Source organism: Lipophrys pholis (assembly GCF_963383615.2).
Source record: "Lipophrys pholis genome assembly, contig: SCAFFOLD_359, whole genome shotgun sequence".
NCBI lineage: Eukaryota > Metazoa > Chordata > Actinopteri > Blenniiformes > Blenniidae > Lipophrys > Lipophrys pholis.
The window spans coordinates 3,940-22,742 of record NW_028292289.1 but is presented as its reverse complement, the minus strand read 5'-3'; the positions used below and the strand labels follow the sequence as shown (position 1 = coordinate 22,742).

Genomic DNA, 18,803 nt, shown 5'->3' with positions numbered 1-18,803 from the left:
CAAGTACAGAGAGCATCAAGTCGTAGAGCAAGCAGACAACCTTAAAGGAATGATCAAGTACAGAGAGCATCAAGTCGTAGCAGACAACATGAACCTGAATGGAATGATCAAGCATCTAGAGGCTAGAGTCGTAGGCAACCTGAATGGAATAATCAAGTGGCTCGAGATTAGAGTCGAAAGGTGTAAAATCGTAAACCAAGTAGCAACAATAACAAGCACAACGAGCATAGAATTTTATCCCCAGTCAGTAACCAGCACCAACCAGCGCAACACCCCGACGCTCACGTTCACGTTCCAAAACACCTTAAAGATTGGCATAATCGAAATAATTGTTCATCTCTCCTAATGAAGCAAGGAAGCACCTTTTACGCTCTCCTTCTCCTATGCGAAACTTGGGAAATAACGGTTGGTATGAGGAGCGTAGTAGAAATAGATGCCATACTTGTGGAGGCATTCTTGTGGGACGTAATTGCATGCGCTGTCAGCCTAGACCTAGCATTGCTAATACAGGAATGTCTTATCAGTCTCCTTACAGCCAGTTCAGTCCAACTCGTTCTCGGTTTTATCCCGCACAAAGGAACAATTAGTGCCAGTTCAGTCCAACTCGTTCTCGGTTCTATCCTACCCAAGGGAACAATTTTGATTATCAGCGGAACTATCATCCACGTTACCACTATACGACAGACCTTGATCTCATTAGACCAACTTGTCGAAGCAGGATAGGGGTAGGGTTAGATTTCATGCGTGCGTCTACATTCCGAGAGCGCAATACTTTGAGTAGACATCGATAGCTGATCCGGACTCCTTCAAGGAGCAGAGTAGCAGGCTCTCCCCTTCGCAGTCTGGACAATGACACCTCAAGACGTCGAATATACTGATCTATTTCAATATGTGAGCTAATGAATGAATGGTACTTGATGGGCATATAAAGGGTTGGGGTTGGGGTTGGGGTTGGGGTTGGGGTTGGGGTTGGGGTTGGGGTTGGGGTTGGGGTTGGGGTTGGGGTTGGGGTTGGGGTCTCTACTCTTTGGCTTTGACATCATGCTAACCATTTTGGCAGGCTTTCTTGAGGGCAAGGGAGGCAGCATCTTCTTATTCATACTCTTCACCTATCTACAGCTTTATCTCTATTTGCTCACCCCACTCTGTTTACTCCGATCGTTTTCTAGCATGGAGTTCCTGTTGGCTTGGATGCTTCGATCCCCTCTCGTACGATCATTTTGAGATGTGGATCTCTTCCTCACCCGCTTGCTGACAAGATACTGGTTGATTTTGACCCACCACTTGCTCTTCCATTTGAGAGCCTCGTCATACAGCAGCTGGTAGAGCTTTGATTCTTGCATAAAAGACAGCTAGCTGCTAATTATGGACAGGGCAAGGTAACGTTCCGCAGGATTGAAGCAAAGGTTGCCTATGAGTTTTTTGAAGCAGACTGGACAGAATTAAAGAGGGGCCTTATAATTTTAGGTGATAGAGTGGAACCCACTCATATGGCATCTGTAGTAGATGCAGTGAGAGATGCCGAACATATGTCCTATTTAGTGCAGCATTGTCCGAATGGCAGGGTAGATGACAGTCTCAGGATTTATTAGGCTACTCTATGCTCTTGCAAAAGCTAGTGGATCCCATCTCAGTACTGAGAAAATGCCCACTCTTCTGGTGTACAGAGCCCATCCAAAAACGAAGGTCTATTCCTCGTAGGGGTACAGATCACGATCAGTCACTCCCATAACTGCATAGGCATCCTCTGGAACTTCTCTCTTCATGTAGTTGAGGATGTCTCTGGTAAGGAATTGTTCTGACCCTTGAAAGGTCCTTTTGCAGAACTTGTGCTGCTCAACGAGCATATCGAAATCGATGGCAGGGGATATGGTCACTTTCATGCCGAGGTAGAATGCAGCGCAGAACAGTCTTAGTTTTGATAGGAAGCTCTAATTGAGAACAGTGCTGAATGGTTGTATGTATATGACATTTTTGGTAGGGGTTACAAAGTTGAATTGTCTGTAAGAAGTGAAAGACTGCGGGACTTAGGTTTTCTAAGACAGCCACTCTCCAGGCTCTGGCTTCTACATCCTATCGAAGTGGCCATCTAGGGCAGTAAAGAACTCTTACTCCTAAAAGGAAGATGACTGTCCAACCGCTGAGCATACTGCTCGACAAGCCATTGCCATTCTTAAATGACACAATTTAAAATCTAACGATGAAATGCTCAAACTGCAATTCTCTACAGGCCACCCTTATAGAAATTTAGCACAAACTTAGGAAAATCACTTCAGCCTACTTTGACAACATGCAGATACTCATTGCAGAGATCAAAAGACTGTCCAGGAGAGACACCGTTTTCTGCGAGATAGTCAAACTCATCAAGGATGGACATGTCTCTGACCCTTTATAAAGCAACAGGTTACTTAGCAGTCACGACCTCACAGAATCACATCCCATGTTGAGCTAAGCATGGCTTCATTCCCTTTAGAACAATAGATTTTTGCATCAGAAAGGCCCCTCCACTCCGGCCAAGTCAAGCACCAGAAGTTAAGGGCTGCAGGTTGGCCCTCTTGAAGAGCAGAACTTCTACTTAGATATGGAAAATAGAGAGTTAAAAGAGAACTTGAAAAAATAACTGGCCAGTTCAAACAGCTGCAGATGGACTCCACCGCCACTGTCAAGCTTTCTCGAGTAAAGAGTTACAGCAATATGAAGAAAGATGAGTAGGCAGGAGCATTTGGCCGAGCTCTAAGCAAAGGAGGTTTTCTGCGTTGTGAACATTGTTTGGCAAGCTTCATGCCCTTTGAATATATGCGGCATTCACAGTTATGTCACAACCACATTAGATGAATTCAAAGGATAGTTTATTGCCAATTATGAAAAAGAAGACATCCCCTGAAGGATTTTAGGAACTAGTCCATACTTTTGACCAGTTTGAGGCAGAACTGCGTGAACTGCAGATGGCCCCTGATGATACGGTCCATGTGGTGCATGAAGAGGCACTGTGGAAAATTTATAGGGTCCTGCACAGGAGGTCACGATTCTTGTTCTAACTCTTTTACAAGGAAAAGAGGATTTCTAGGCAACTCTACGACTACTGCTTAAAGAAAAAACTAGGAGACCCAAACTTAATCGCAAAATGGAAGAAGCAGGGATATGAAAAGCTGTGCTGCCTGGCCTGCATCCAGCCATCTAACCACCAGTTCAAAAGCACCTGCATATGCAGAGTCCCGAAAAAGGATCAAGAAGAGGGCAAACTTATACAGTGCAAGAACTGTGGGTGCAGAGGATGTGCGAGTTCCGACTGAATCATGAATGGTGAGTGGTAATTTTCCTTTGATCTAAATGAATACAAGCAGCTGAACCTAGCTGCATACTAGCTGTTTATTGTGTATATATCATATCATGGGAAGCAAGTGTACACAAACTTCTATAGTCGGTCCGTTCTTTTATCTACCTTGTATTCAGCATTGAACAGACAGCAAACAGGTCGATGATCCGATTCTATCACTCGCTTCAGGCTGCAGAAGGCGGACACTGAAAGCCCTTTTCCCCTGTACAAAATCCTGTCGCACCAGGATGGCACCCTCCCCTTTTTCCTATCGTACTGCATCTCACCCTTCACATACTTGTAGGTAGGTGCAAAAAAGATCTTCGGCTCTGTAAACCCAGTCAGGTACTAACAACCCTATAGAAGATGCTGCAGTTAGTCGTATTTGAAGGCACGAATGATTCTCTCTTCCGCATCGGCTGGAGAGTCACTTTCGAAAGGAGCAAGCAGATGCAAAGCCTCATCAGAAGTCATTTTAAGTCTGGTGTTGAGGTCGCCCATTATAAAGGTTTTAGAACTGCATTTGAACTGCAGTCGATCCTTGTAAAGCTCATTCTCGGTGAAAAGCAGGGCGAGGATTCTTGCAATGTCTTACTTTCTTTGCCTCTCGCATACTGAATCCTCTCCTGAACAGAGGTGCATATTGATGAAAGTGTAGAGTTCATCACCCACAGCAAAGTTGATTGCGACTGCTCCTTTATTGCCCAGCATGCCAGCTGCTCCTGTCTTGATTGTTGAAGTGATGACATCCTTCACTTCCAGTCCATGCTCCCTGAAAATGAGTAGACAAAGACCGACCAGTGAAACCACCATTACTGAGCTATAGAACTCTCCAAAGCAGTTTTTGAGATCAACACTGATTTTATGGCGCCAGTCCATGACCCTCTTATCATTGGAGGCGAGTATGATGCTGCTAGCATTAAGCTCACAGATTTCTTGAAGTCCTACTACTACCAGCCCAGGCTTGTTAGCTAACCCCATTTATTTGAAGAGATTAGTTTGTGGGAGAGTGTCTGCTGCGTTAAAGGTGATAACCAAAATGCCCCCTTTTATTTGGCTGGATTATTCACCTTTCTACCAAATTTATGCCATATTGGCTTTGGCCTGTAACTCTAAAGGCACACTGTCTGAGTTCTTTCGGAGCAAGGAGAGGTAGGCTTCCTGCTTAAGACCATCATAGAATGACTGCTGGTACATGCGCTCAGCAGATTTGAAGGTGTTGCCTATCTTTTCGAAGAAGCCCAGCTCCCGATCGTGGTTGAGCATATTGAGTGTCGAGTTTGACCCTGAGTAGATTCTTGACACCCAATCTCCAAGGCTCTTGATAGCGTTCCTGAAGTTATCCTGGAAGACACACCCTGACTTGACTCCAAGTATACTCATGGACACTATTTCGAACATTCTTCCGGTCATAATGTTGGTCCTGTCCATGCAGTCCAGACAGTTAACGCGCACTACCTTAGATTGCTGGTTTATGGTATTGCCATCAATCTCGTAATAGATGTTGTTCTATGAAGTGACATTATCAACCAGTTTTGAGACAAACTTTTCAATACCATCAAAGTCCTTCAGCTTGGAATGGTGATGGTAATCAAAGCTAGTATACCTAACGTTATCCTTATTCAGGTCGCACACCTCTTGCTTAAAACGGTCCATCAGTCTCTTTTCATTGCTCACCTGAGGTGATAGCAGGTCGACACAATCAGTCTCCACATACGATATAGCAATTTGTCCAATATGTTTCCTGAAACAACTCTTTGTCTTACTGTGATCTTTTCCGAAGACAATGTCGGCATTCACATTCTCCTGGGTCCAGATCAAAGGCACGCTTCCTCTCACCATCACGTATGACCACACATGCCGATCATAAACCATCACCAACTATGACTCTACAAAGTTAGCAGGGTGACCTATCTAATCCACTCCTCGACATAGAAACCTTGTTCCCCCCATGTGCTTTGATCTTCTGTAGAAAACATACACTTGTGCTTCTGTCTTGGCTTCACATGGCACTCGCACGATTTCAAGAATGCCTTGGACAAAAGGAGCTAGCCATTCAGAGTCCTCAGGCTTTTTGCCTTCAAGCTGCAGAATTTCTTTCATGGCATGCAAGTTCCATGTGAATCTTTCATCTATGATCCCAACACGCTTTGTTTGGAGCGAGCAGGTGATGTTGTCAGAGAAGCACAGCATGAAATTGTGGCGCAACAGATTCTTGATTTCCAGCATCTTTGAGTTGAAACTAGCGAAGTTAGGTTAGTAGGCTCCGAAGGTGGGATTGATCGTGACATAGCCCATTTCTGCCACTGTCATGATCGTATGGCCATTGAATTCACCTATAGTCTTGATGCTCTAGACAAAGAGGAGAGTAGCTTCATTAGCGATTGTGATTATGCCGAAAAGAGCGCAAGTGAGGATTTTTCGCTTGGATGAGAAATCGATTTTAGTATTGATAAGGTTCAATCGGCCAGTGCTTCTGTGGATGGCCAAGATGCGATCAGTTTTATCGGAGTTGGTGACGATGATGGTTTTCCTGTCTACAAAGATTTAAAGGCGTGGAGGATGCTTCTAAAAAGGTGACTACATAATGCAAAAAAAGTAACTCAAATCCCATAATCCATAATCCATAAAGGTATCTTCATATAAAAAAATAGGGATGCAAAGATAATAATATGAAGTCTAGGCACGACTTGAAGGTTGTTGATGATTATGATTATCTTAATAGAAGATGCTTAAAAATATTCAGAGGTTTTCCAGTCGAAGGAACCCTTTCGCCAGCATCAGGAAGGATGTTGATGCAGGATTGCACTATTTCCCTCTATAGGAATATCGAGGGAAGGCCAATGTCAACAGAATGCCTTTCTCCATACGCATCCTGTTCTAAAATGCACTCCGGAACTGTGATGACTTTGAGGTTAAGGCTTCCGATGTGGAGACAATCTACAAATGGGAGGAAAATTACAAGGTTCAAAAGGAAATTCCTTTCAAGCCTGGAAGAGTCATCTTACAAGATTTCACTGGAGTTCCAGCTGTCGTAGATCTAGCCGCCATGAGAGATTCGATCATCAAGCTGGGAGGTAGAGCTGACAAAATTAACCCTCTTTGTCCCGTAGACTTGGTCATAGATCACTCTGTGCAAGTCGATGTCTCCAGAAAGAAGGATGCCTACCTTGAAAACTAAGCCATTGAATTCCAGCGTAACAAATAACGGTTTGAATTCCTCAAGTGGGGCTCCACAGCATTCCAAAATTTTAAGATTGTGCCTCCTGGATCAGGCATCGTCCATCAAGTCAACCTTTAATACCTGGCTCAAGTGGCTCTTAAAACTAGCGATGGAGTTGTCTTCCCAGATTCTTTGGTTGGAACGGACTCTCATACCACAATGATAAATGGATTAGGAGTGATGGGATGGGGAGTAGGGGGAATATAAGCTGAAGCAGTGATGCTTGGACAGCCAATTAGCATGGTGCTTCCTGAGGTTATCGGTTTTAAATTAACTGGAAAGCTACCTGACACTGTGACTTCCACTGATTTGGTATTGACTATTGTGGAGATCCTTCGAAAGAAGAAGGTGGTTGGAAAATTTGTTTAATTCTATGGAGATGGGCTTGACAATCTGACTTTGGCTGACAGAGCAACTATCGCTAATATGGCTCCAGAATACGGTGCGACTATGGGATTCTTTCCTATTGATAATGTTACTTTACGTTATTTAGAGGAAACCAAGAGACCGAGATAAATCATTGACCGTGTCAAGATCCTTGACAAAATTGGACTCTTTAGAAAGGGCAATGAAAAATTGATCTTTACTGATGGGGTTGAGCTAGACCTTGACAAAGTATAACCCTCTCTCTCTGGACCCAAGCGCCCTCATGACAGAGTACCACTAAATTCGATGAAGAGTGACTTTAATAAGTGCTTGACTAATGAGCTAGGTTTCAAAGGCTTTGGCTTATCGAAATAGGCTACCACCCAAAGTTTGAATGTGAAATTCCAAGATATAGAATATACTCTTAAGAATGGGTTTGTATCGATCGCTGCTATTACCTCATGTACGAATACTTCCAACCCTGATGTGATGCTGGCAGCAGGAATGCTGGCAAAGAATGCCATTTAAAAAGGATTGGCTATTGCCCCGTACATTAAAACCAGTCTGTCACCAGGCTCGGGAGTAGTAACTAAATATCTGAACGAATCAGGACTGAACAAATACTTGGATGAGATTGGTTTTACCACTGCTGGATATGGATGCATGACATGCATAGGCAACTCTGGTGATCTACCTGCTTAAATAGGTGACCCTTTGAAGGCTAGCGAAATGGTCACTGCTGCAGTTCTTTCAGGAAACCGTAATTTTGAGGCTAGAATTCATCCCAATGTAAAGGCTAATTACCTGGCATCTCCACCTTTGGTGGTTGCATATGCTTTAGCCGGCACAGTGGATATCGACTTTGAAAAAGATCCGATTGGCAAGGACAAAAACGGGAAAAATGTCTTTTTGAAGGAACTCTGGCCTTCTCGAAGTGAGGTGAGGGAGATTCTTACAAAATCCCTAAAGCCCGAAATGTTTGAGTAATTTTATTCAAAAGTGACTGAGGGTTCTAGTCATTGGCAGTCTCTTAAAGTGGATAAATCAATCCACTATAAATGGCAAGACAGCTCCACCTACATTCATAAACCACCTTTCTTTGAAAAGACCTAGGCAACTCCAAAGTCACTAACCTCAATTGAAAAGGCGAGAGTACTAGCACTCTTTGGCGACTCCATTACAACCGACCATATTTCTCCTGCCGGTAATATTGCCAAACAATCACCAGCTGCCAAATATCTTGAGTCAAAGGGGGTAAAACCTTAAGAATTCAATACCTATGGATCTCGTAGGGGTAATGATGAAGTCATGGCTCGAGGTACTTTTGCTAACACTAGGATCATCAACAGATTGCATGACAAAGTTGGGCCCCGGACTATCTATTGGCCCTCCAAAGAAAACATGTTCATCTCAGAGGCTGCTTTCAAGTACCTGGAAGCTAGGATTCCAGTCATTGTTATTGCTGGACAGGAGTATGGCTCAGGTTCGTCAAGAGATTGGGCTGCTAAGGGGCCAATGTTGCTTGGTGTACGAGCTGTCATAGCTCAGAGCTTTGAGAGAATCCACAGAAGTAACCTGGCAGGAATGGGCATCCTTCCTCTGGAATTCCTGAAGGGACAGAGTGCTGATAGCATCGGCTTGAAGGGTGAAGAGGAATATACTATTGAATTAGCTAATATTGCAGTGCATAAGGAGATAAAGGTGAAGACAGCGTGTGGGAATGAATTTGTGGCTAAATGTAGATTGGACACAGAGCCCGAGATCTAATATTTCAAGCATGGAGGGATTCTCCAATACGTGCTGAGAAGACTAGCCAACAAAAATTGAACCTAGCAGATTTATCCTAGAATCATATTTTTCATGTTCTTCGGGAACTTTGGAGGTTTCCTTAACCAGCATAATGAGGATGTACCACAGCCCTGCCAGAGCTATATCCTGAAGGTGGCTCTCTTTTGCTAGATAGTGCTACTGGTCCTGGGTCTGATCCTGCTCGGAGTTGAAAGAGTGATTTTTAGTATCTTCAATACTCTGCTGATTGGGCTGATGCTATTTTTAGGGTGGACTGGGATGAGTCTGCGAGTGGTATCCTTCTATTGGCTATACTGTTTGTTCTATTCCATATGGGACGCACTGTCAATATACCTGCTATCACGGTATCTAGGGCCTAACAATACAGCCAATGCCAATACTCATTTCACCATAAAACCGCAAGAAACATCCATCTTTGCAAAGTAATTATCTTACTATGTGATCGGATTGGTATACAGAGGTGTGATGGTGGTATTATTGCCGAACGTTTTTACTACCTATGAAAATATCAAGTTTAGTGGAGAAGGGGAAAGCCGGAGCCGTCCTGCTGGCCAACCTTCCATCAACAATAGAACCAATATCAACACTCTTGCTCGTCAACCTACTCAAGCCTCTCCTCAAATGGCCTTTCAAGGCACTGGTCGGAGGATAGATGAGGATTGAAGTGTTAATTGCAGTCATATCAATCAATCATCAATCAATCATCAATCTCTTTCACCAAACTGTTCAGTGAAGTCGACGTAGCGCTTGAGAGAAGCAGGGTTTACTGAAGTTTTCATGTTTGAAAGGCAAGTCTTAAAATCTTGGATTGACACCTTGCGCAGGGTGATTTTGCCGCCCTACAGGTCAGTTAGTGATTTCTTCACAGCGCCAGGCTATCCAGCCTACGACACTATCCAATTACCTTGCTGGTCCTTCTTGAAGTGGTGTGCCCTTTGTGCCTACCTGAGTGGCTCATAACAGCTGCTCTTCACAAAGACATTGATATCCGACCCCGAGCAGCCTTCAGACATCTCAGCCAGCTTTTAGAAATCTTCTGAATCCAGGCTGTGTGAATTACGACCCATCATAGTCTAGAATATGCGCTGCCGGCCCATGCGGTCAGGAAGATCAATGTAAATCTTCCTTTGAAATCTACGTCTAATGGCAGGATCCAGCTCCCAGGGCAGGTTGGTAGCACCTAGTACGAGCACTCCATCTAAGGAGTTGCCAACCCCTTGCATTTGCACCAGCAGCTATGCAATCACTCTCCTTGAAGAATCGTTACTTCCATCTGATCGAGAAGATGCCAAGGAGTCAACCTAGTCCATGAAGATGACTGAAGGGCGTTCTTTTCTGGCTAAATCAAACAGGTACTTAATCAGTTTTTAACTCTACCCGACATACTTGCTTATCATGCTGGAGGCTGATACGCTAAGGAAAGTACCACCTGACATCTCACTAGCGCATGCCTTTGCAAGTAAAGTCTTGCCGGTACCTGGGGGCTGATTAAAATGATTACTCCATATAGCAATATACCTTTCCATGGTTTTCTCTGGCCCACAAAAATCTATGGATAGAGCATGGGCAAAACTACAGCTTCTTTAAGAGCCTATTTAGCAGAAGATAAGCCCGACACCTAATCCCAGCTCACGTTTGGCTTTTCTCTGACAATAGCACTTTCCAGACTAGCTCTCAATGCTTTTTCGTCCTCGTCCAATTCTTCATTATCTTCAGACTTTTTGGCCGAGGGAGGTGGATCTGGCTTTTTGGCTTCATGAATTTTCCTTTTCATCTGCTCAAATTCTGAGGCAAGGTCACTGCACTTTTGTCGAAGTACTTCCTTAGTGTGGGCGTTGTCTTCATATCTAGTCTCCTCTATGAGTAGGTTGATTCCCTGTTTGAAGTTTTTGACTGAGGTTTCTCTAATATCAGAGCTAGTACTGGCTGCGAATTTGGCTCTCGCCTATGAGATGAGTTCTTTAGCCATTGTAATCCTGCTCATTTCTATTCTTTGATTAAGATATATAAAGATTAAAGAGCCATCTCAAGGAAGTGTAAGCAGTAGCTGGGAAAGATAGCTCTAGCCGTAGAATGGCTCTTGTTTTGTCTACACAACTTTTAATACCTTCATGCACGGCATCTGCCTGCCCTCTTCTCCATGCTTCGCCATTATCCCGTTCGGATTAACTGTCTTTCGCGATAGGTATTATATGTCCGTCTCTATTGTCTGTGCTAATTCCTACCTCTGTTTGTAACCAAGAAGCCATTTTTCAAGCACCAAATCACAAAAGAATCTGCCAAGGACAAACCGACTTTGCATTTGATGGATTAGCTGTCGACAGAGCTATGCCCTGTCCTGAGTAGGAGGCAGATTCTGTCCAGTCGCCTGCATGGTGAAGTCGTTTTTCTGTCTAAAAAAGCGTATCCTACCATATGCTTGCAAATCCTTATTAATAAGTTCTTAAAACTACAGGATTATGTCCTCAAACCACTTGAGAGCAGGCTCTCCTCTGAGCAGGATTTAGAGTTGCTCATCTGCGCATTGGCAGATCAGACTTGCAAAAATGTTCAGCTTTGAAGGGTGCTCCATCCCTCTTCCACACATTCCTGGTCCAGCCATCTAGCAGTTACAGAACTTACAGCGGTGCTAAAATACAATCATCTTTATGGCGATCTTTGTCACCTTAAGACACTTTACTGATCTTGAAATGCCATTGAGCTGAGGCAGTCGTAAAAGTGGAGTCACTTGTACATGTCCCTTTTGATAAATAGGCTGTATGGTATATGCTTTATTCGCCTAGAACACCAGTTCCAAATGTTCATCCACCTTGATGGTGCAGCGTGGGAGAAAAATCCATGCCTATTGCTACTGGGGAAGCAGACTGTTGTGCAACTTTTAGCACTAGTTCCTGTAATGCACTTTGACTTTGTCAAGATCACTGCAATAAAATGGCACTGATTTGGATGAGTACGGTTTAAGTAGTAGTTTTTGACCAGACTGCGGCACTCCCAGAATACCTGCTCTCATTCCTTTGGATGCAACAGTGGTTCTGATATCATTTATTTGCAAGCCTTATAGTGCTGCTCTCTTTACACTTCCAATTACTACCTATTTATAATCGATTTCCATCACCGAATCCTGCATAAACAACTATTCAACAGGTTGAAGAACTTTAATGATTAGCTCATCTGAAACTGATAGGATCACTGTCTCTGCTGGTCTGAAGCCTAGACATAGTTATTCTCGAAAAAGGATTGGCATCAAGTTCAAAAAAATTGATGCTTTCGATTGCCTTATCAGTCCATTAAATGCAGCAACGAAATGAGGCACGAATTCCCGACTATCCACGATTACTCTCACAGTCTGCCCAGTTCTGGTAGACACACTAATCTAGAAGCAGTCATTGACTTTCCTGAGTTTGGAAAGCTTACCTGCAATGGCAATTCTCTCTAGCATTTCCCACCGAAGCCAAGATGCTCCAAACTCGAGTAGTCCAGAAGTGGAGTATATCAAAGAGAGGCCTGCAAAATAGCTCTGGATGATACCTTCATGCTACATATTATCCTTAGATTAGCGGCTACTTGATCATTCAATAATTTTCAGGTCAATTAAACTTGCACTTGCTGAAATCCATCTCAGGGTGCTGTGCTTGTAGCTTCTTTATCATATCGTGCTTCTTCTGGTCCTAAGATGTAGGCAGACCCATTTGCTTTTGCCGCATATCGTACATCATCTTCTCTACTGTAGATTTTGTCTCACCCTCTAGATCCGACAATGAACTAGGTTCTGGATTGATCTTCTGCGTGTTTATAGCGGTATCTCCTTTGAAAACAGATGCCCACCAGTGCATCTTGTCACCTGATTTGATTAGAGACAGATGAATATACTTTCCCTTGTAGCCTTGAACCTCACCAGTTTCGATTGTCCAGATGGATTAGTCCAAGATGATTTTCTAGCTGAATTGTGTGTCTATAAAAACTTCCCCTCCAGAGTTATCTTAAGATTTTAAGAGCCCATTTAGATCTTCGAGGTCTTTTTAGAGATGTTGTCATTTACTGAATGTACACGTGAGTTTATTCAAGAGTTTGTGTCCAAATATACTTATCAGTCCTGCCTCCATTGCCAATAGGGGCTTTTTCATCCTATTTTTTCTCTTTGTCTTACTCATCTGGTTTCTCTTCAGCTGGCTTAGGCTCCTCACTTTTTTTCTCAATCTTTGTTTCTTTTGGGGGTTCTTTTTATTTTTCAAATTTGGCCTTGCGTTCAGCTTAGCGGGTTTTCTTGAGATCTTCTTCTTTTTGTTTTTGTTTCTGATCCTAGGCATACCTTTTGAAATGTTTTTGGCAAGATCCCACGATGATCTGTTCAGCCTTTTTTTCATCAGTGTAAAAGTCAGTGTTCCTGCGGAGGAACCCGAATACAGCATCAAAGAAGCCATCAATGCCCTGTTGCTGCTGGATGATGTTCATGAGCAGTCCATCAGCCCGATTGTCCTACATTCTAGATTATTCTTGATTGATTAATTTGAAAACCACAAAAACAACAAAGATTCATATTCTACTATAAGAAGGCAAGAGAGTATAAATGTATTTAATTATTGCTAATTTGAATTGTGAAGAACTGATAAAAGGAGATGTTCTATTTATATTATTAACTATGAATAGGAAAGTTGTTATGATCGTTTTGGAACTGATGAGTTCATCAGCAGAGTCGGGGTTGGGGTTGGGGTTGGGGTTGGGGTTGGGGTTGGGGTTGGGGTTGGGGTTGGGGTTGGGGTTGGGGTTGGGGTTGGGGTTGGGGTTGGGGTTGGGGGTTGGGGTTGGGGTTGGGGTTGGGGTTGGGGTTGGGGTTGGGGTTGGGGTTGGGGTTGGGGTTGGGGTTGGGGTTGGGGCCAGAGAATGAGGAAAAGCCATAGCTTGATGATTTAGCCAGCATGATACTCGAATAAATCAGTAAAGAAAAATCGGAAGCACCATCTGTCTACATTCAGGCATTGGGAAAAATAGTCAAAGCTTGTTAGCTAAATATTTGAAGAAGAAATAGCCCAAAAATTATCAAGGATTGTTTCGACCTAGACATTCTTAATTTTGTAAATGCTGCCAGTAACGTTAACCAAACGAGTCTGTATCATGTACCAGGCAAAAAAACTAGAAAATGGTAAATATCTACTCAAACAACTCCGAGTTCGATTTGAATAAGAAAGCGACCGTTGGTAGTCCTTACATAAAGATCAATTATTAAAGTTTTAACCAGATCTAGATGAAGAAAACTTGAAATCTAAATTCTTTCGGACAGATCATAAGTTTTTTGACAAAATTCGGAATATAGCTGAAGAGGGAGATTAGCTAAAGCCAATTTATTCTTCGGTTGGGTTTAAGTCGAAGCTGATTTTGACAAAATAGGAAACCAACTAGATAACTGGAAAAGAGGAGCGACAAAATAATTAAATTAGCCCAAATAAAATAAACAATTCACCATAAGATGTCATAAATTGAATAGTTACCATAAATTAAAACATAAAGCATGGTCTATATTCCCAGTTCAAATAAAATGCACAAGCATCTGAATTCACGCTATAATGTGAGATAAAGCGAACGGCTTTAAAAACATTCATAGAAATGGACACTGCCATGGTGCGAGTATGTAGCCTTAATCTTCTCGCTCTCGACCAAAGAATAAAATACAGATAAAGCTTTTAATTAAATATCATAAAGAATGCCAGCGATAAGTAAAATTAACAGTAAAGATAAGAGCAGGAGTAAACCAAAACAAAAGATAATAAAAGGGATGTCTGTATAAAATAGATAAATTGAAGGATGGACCTTGGCAGAAAGTTCAATACATTAATTGCCAATCAGAGATAAAGATTAAAGTTTTCTTCCCTTATTTGATTAATCTACTAAGTCAAAGGGCTCAAAAGAATTTCAGAAATCGGCCGTTGCTATTTCTAAATTTTTGAATAATAAAAACAACAATGTGAAAAGCATCACAGAAGAAGAGGAAGAACTTGAATAAAAGCACAAGCAAAGGCTTTTTATAAAGAACTACAATCCATTTAGTTATTAGAAAAAACAAAACAAAAATAAAAAGAAACTATACCCATAAAACATGAGCTATAGGATTAGTTCTCTAAACGACCAAGAAGAAAAAAAGAATTTTCCCTTATCAAACTAATATGAATTGCCTCATTTTTTGAATGAAGAATACACTGTGAAACTTACTGGCAGGACTAATAGAAATATGAATACTGAATTAGACAGTTCTAAAAGGGCAATCAAAAAATAAAAAAAAATCAAAACCAAAAGAAAAAAGTTTACCATCAAGTAATTTAAAAGTCTAAATGCGAAAACAAAATAACCATATTAGGAAGAAAACAGTTAATAGAGAAATAAAAATTTGGTCAAGATCGGAAAGATGTTTTAAAAAGTGGTTCAAGAAAATCTCAATAATATATTCTTTTAAAGTAAGAGAATAATTAAACTATCAAAGCAGGCAAGGGAAAAAACAAGGTATAGGTAGTCGAAATCTCTTAGAACTAAATATGTAGGGAAAGCCTTAGTAGAAAAGATCTTATTAGATTTTGAGTAATTAAAAATCAAACGAAAAAGCAAATCATAGAAAGAACTAAGATCGTATAAAATTAGGAAAAGGAAATATAGCAAACCAAGAAAGGACTTAAAGCAATCAATAAACAACTACATAGAAAATGATGATGGGAGTATACAAGTGTACAAAGAGAAATAAAATAGATAATAGAATAATTAATAGAGAAATTAATAAGCTGATGATATGAGTACGCCTGTAGACAAAAGAAAGAGACTAAATCAACAAATGATTCAAACAAACATAAATTATCCAAAAATAAAGCCCAAAAAAAAAAGAAGATTTAGATTAAATTGAGGATAATGTCCCATAAAAATGGGAAACCATGTTGGAGAAAAATTCTTTAAAAAAACGTGCAAAGATGTATAGAGAGTTAAAACATAGAAAGGAATATAGCAGCTAAGGGATAGGGGTTAAACTCCAAAGGTTAAAAGATTGATATTCAATAGTACCATAAAAACAACAGACAGTTAGCAAAATAATGCTAATTTAAAGGAAAGGATTAGAAAAAATATAATACCAAGATGGGCAAGATAATAAAGTTCAAGATTTAATGAGATCAAAAGGCAAAAAATAAAAAAATTAAGGAATAGATGGTGAAAAAAATAAAAAAATTTCTGAATAATAGGATTTTTAAAATGTTTATTAAAAGGGAAATACTAAAAAAACAAATCACAAAAGCAAAGGTAGACATGAAGCTGGTGAAAAAGGACGATGAGGGAAGGTATGATGAAGATATGATACTTAACGGACAAAAATATAAAAAGAAAGTTAAGAGCAAACATGTTGTTCAAGACGATAAAGAGGAATAAGAGTAAGAGTAAGAATTGATGGATAAAGGTTAAGGCAAAACAAAAAATCAGAAAAGCAAAGGTAAAAGCAAACGTGTCGGTGGTAGACAAGATGATAAAGAGGAATAAGAGTAAGAGTAAGAATTGATGGATAAAGGTTAAGGCAAAACAAAAAATTAGAAAAGCAAAGGTAAAAGCAAACGTGTCGGTGGTAGACAAGATGAAGAGGAATAAGAGTAAGAATTGATGGATGAAGGTTCAGGCAAAACAAAAAATCAGAAAAGCAAAGGTAAAAGCAAACGTGTCGGTGGTAGACAGGATGATAAAGAGGAATAAGAGTAAGAGTAAGAATTGATGGATGAAGGTTCAAACAAAACAAAAAATCAGAAAAGCAAAGGTAAAAGCAACGTGTCGGTGGTAGACAGGATGATAAAGAGGAATAAGAGTAAGAGTAAGAATTGATGGATGAAGGTTCAGGCAAAACAAAAAATCAGAAAAGCAAAGGTAAAAGCAAACGTGTCGGTGGTAGACAGGATGATAAAGAGGAATAAGAGTAAGAGTAAGAATTGATGGATGAAGGTTCAAACAAAACAAAAAATCAGAAAAGCAAAGGTAAAAGCAAACGTGTCGGTGGTAGACAGGATGATAAAGAGGAATAAGAGTAAGAGTAAGAATTGATGGATGAAGGTTCAAACAAAACAAAAAATCAGAAAAGCAAAGGTAAAAGCAAACGTGTCGGTGGTAGACAGGATGATAAAGAGGAATAAGAGTAAGAGTAAGAATTGATGGATGAAGGTTCAAACAAAACAAAAATCAGAAAAGCAAAGGTAAAAGCAAACGTGTCGGTGGTAGACAAGACGATGAAGAGGAATAAGAGTAAGAATTGATGGATGAAGGTTCAAACAAAACAAAAAATCAGAAAAGCAAAGGTAAAAGCAAACGTGTCGGTGGTAGACAGGATGATAAAGAGGAATAAGAGTAAGAGTAAGAATTGATGGATGAAGGTTCAACAAAACAAAAATCAGAAAAGCAAAGGTAAAAGCAAACGTGTCGGTGGTAGACAGATGATAAAGAGGAATAAGAGTAAGAGTAAGAATTGATGATGAAGGTTCAAACAAAACAAAAAATCAGAAAAGCAAAGGTAAAAGCAAACGTGTCGGTGGTAGACAGGATGATAAAGAGGAATAAGAGTAAGAGTAGAATTGATGGATGAAGGTTCAAACAAAACAAAAAATCAGAAAAGCAAAGGTAAAAGCAAACGTGTCGGTGGTAGACAAGACGATGAAGAGGAATAAGAGTAAGAATTGATGATGAAGGTTCAGGCAAAACAAAAAATCCGAAAAGCAAAGGTAAAAGCAAACGTGTCGGTGGTAGACAGGATGATAAAGAGGAATAAGAGTAAGAATTGATAGATGAAGGTTCAGGCAAAACAAAAAATCAGAAAAGCAAAGGTAAAGCAAACGTGTCGGTGGTAGACAGGATGATAAAGAGGAATAAGAGTAAGAGTAAGATTGATGGATGAAGGTTCAGGCAAAACAAAAAATCAGAAAAGCAAAGGTAAAAGCAAACGTGTCGGTGGTAGACAGGATGATAAAGAGGAATAAGAGTAAGAGTAAGAATTGATGGATGAAGGTTCAAACAAAACAAAAAATCAGAAAAGCAAAGGTAAAAGCAAACGTGTCGGTGGTAGACAGGATGATAAAGAGGAATAAGAGTAAGAGTAAGAATTGATGGATGAAGGTTCAGGCAAAACAAAAAATCAGAAAAGCAAAGGTAAAAGCAAACGTGTCGGTGGTAGACAAGACGATGAAGAGGAATAAGAGTAAGAATTGATGGATGAAGGTTCAAACAAAACAAAAAATCAGAAAAGCAAAGGTAAAAGCAAACGTGTCGGTGGTAGACAAGACGATGAAGAGGAATAAGAGTAAGAATTGATGGATGAAGGTTCAAACAAAACAAAAAATCAGAAAAGCAAAGGTAAAAGCAAACGTGTCGGTGGTAGACAAGACGATGAAGAGGAATAAGAGTAAGAATTGATGGATGAAGGTTCAAACAAAACAAAAAATCAGAAAAGCAAAGGTAAAAGCAAACGTGTCGGTGGTAGACAAGACGATGAAGAGGAATAAGAGTAAGAATTGATGGATGAAGGTTCAAACAAAACAAAAAATCAGAAAAGCAAAGGTAAAAGCAAACGTGTCGGTGGTAGACAAGACGATGAAGAGGAATAAGAGTAAGAATTGATGGATGAAGGTTCAAACAAAACAAAAAATCAGAAAAGCAAAGGTAAAAGCAAACGTGTCGGTGGTAGACAAGACGATGAAGAGGAATAAGAGTAAGAATTGATGGATGAAGGTTCAAACAAAACAAAAAATCAGAAAAGCAAAGGTAAAGCAACGTAAAGAAAATGAACAAAGTTAATTAAAAAAGAATAAATATGGATAATTAAAAGATGATATAAGAGGTCAATAGGAAAGTTAAGATGAAAAGGGATATAAGGCCGAGTGTAAAAGAAAATTTATAAGAGTAAAGGAAAACATGATGATCAATAAGAAGATAAAGAAAATCGAAAAGATGAACGAGGGTCTGATAGCTTAAGTAAAAGAAAATATAACAAAAGTAATCGTGATGAATCTGATGCAAAATAAAACGATGAAGAAAATATAGTGCATGGAACATAGCGAAAATAATAAAAAAAGGCTACGGCAAAGTCAG

At 40.4% G+C, this 18,803-nt stretch overlaps 1 pseudogene across 1 annotated transcript; it reads left to right on the top strand.

Moving 5' to 3' along the window:
- The first annotated feature begins 6,200 nt into the window (after positions 1-6,200).
- LOC308128008 (putative cytoplasmic aconitate hydratase) lies at positions 6,201-8,672 on the top strand (annotated as a pseudogene). Its single transcript has 2 exons — positions 6,201-7,844; positions 8,052-8,672. The product of its transcript is annotated as a putative cytoplasmic aconitate hydratase (transcript).
- The last annotated feature ends 10,131 nt before the right edge of the window (positions 8,673-18,803 follow it).